At 21.4% G+C, this 1,311-nt stretch overlaps 1 protein-coding gene across 1 annotated transcript in view; it reads right to left on the bottom strand.

Moving 5' to 3' along the window:
- LOC117175948 overlaps positions 1-1,311 on the bottom strand; it is a 459,128-nt gene that overhangs the window by 92,792 nt on the left and 365,025 nt on the right. The gene's annotated exons all lie outside the window — the stretch shown is intronic.

Genomic DNA, 1,311 nt, shown 5'->3' with positions numbered 1-1,311 from the left:
GAAAGTTCATATATTTTGTTGGAAATTGACCTTGCTTGGTAAAAATTTAATCGTTTTGGTTGAAAATGTATAATTTTTGGTCAAAAATGCAATTGTTTGGTTTAAATATGAACTGTACATCTTCTTGGGCTTAAAAGTCGATTATTTCACTAAAAGTTGAATTACTTTGTAAAAAAATACTGTTATTTTCAACAAGGATTTATAGTTATGGTTAAAAATTTAACTATTTGGTTGAAAGTTTAACTCTTTGATTGAAAACTCATATTTCTCGCTGAAAAAAATCAACATTTTATAGATAATTCGTTTTATTGACTTTAAAATTAAATAATTTGGTTGAAAATTCATGTATTTTGTTTGAATTTTTTTTTTTTTTTGTAGATCATTAATTTTCTTGTTCGAAAATTCATGTTATTGGTTGAGAATTTAACAACTTTATTGAAAACTTATTTTTTCGATTAAAAATTTTTTTTTATCTGAAAATGTAACTATTCTAGGATTGATTAAAAATTAATCGTTTTTAACTGGAAATTGAAGTATTCAATTTTTGTTTGAAACTTTATCCGATACATTGTATTAGTTCAAACACCAATTATTTGATAGAAAATTAATTTAATTTGTTAAAAAGTAAACTTTTGGGTTGAAAATTGATAAATTTTGTTAATTAGATTTTTTTCCTAACATTAAAAAAACTGCGAAATAAAAAAATCTTCTTAAAATCTCCAGGATTCTTTTTTTTTTAATTTTTAAAATGTATTCAAATACCCACTTAAAATTTATTTGTCAAAATAAAAAATCATTTTCAATGTTCTTAGCAATCACAACAATTTTTTTTATTCTTTTCAAATACTGTACAATTCCCAAAAAGCTTTTTTTTTTTAAATCTGCAAAAGTCTAAATCGTGTTTCAAATTATTTGAAATAATTTCAAGTTTTAAATTAATTCTGAATCTTTTTTTTAATTAAAACTGTAGCGTTTAAACTTAAAAGTTAGCTCATTAAAAATTTAACAATTCAAGGCTTTCTATTTCGAACCATTCTGTTCAAATTTGTATAGTTTTTAAAAGTTGTTTGTAATGGATAGTTTTCAATGAACGCTCAAATATTGCTGATGATTAACGAAATTTCCTTTTTTTTTAATTAAAAAATTTCAGTTTGTTCGGTTTGAAAATAAAAAATTTTTATACTGAAATAATATTTTAAGTCATAATCCAAAACAAATAAATTAATATTCTAACAAATAATTGGTGTTTTAACTAATACAATTTACAGGATAAAGTTTAACCAAAAATGGAATAGTTCAATTTCCAGATAA

Source organism: Belonocnema kinseyi, chromosome 7 (genome assembly GCF_010883055.1).
Source record: "Belonocnema kinseyi isolate 2016_QV_RU_SX_M_011 chromosome 7, B_treatae_v1, whole genome shotgun sequence".
NCBI lineage: Eukaryota > Metazoa > Arthropoda > Insecta > Hymenoptera > Cynipidae > Belonocnema > Belonocnema kinseyi.
The sequence above is the reverse complement of the archived record's forward strand: the minus strand, read 5'-3'. Positions and strand labels throughout refer to the sequence as shown.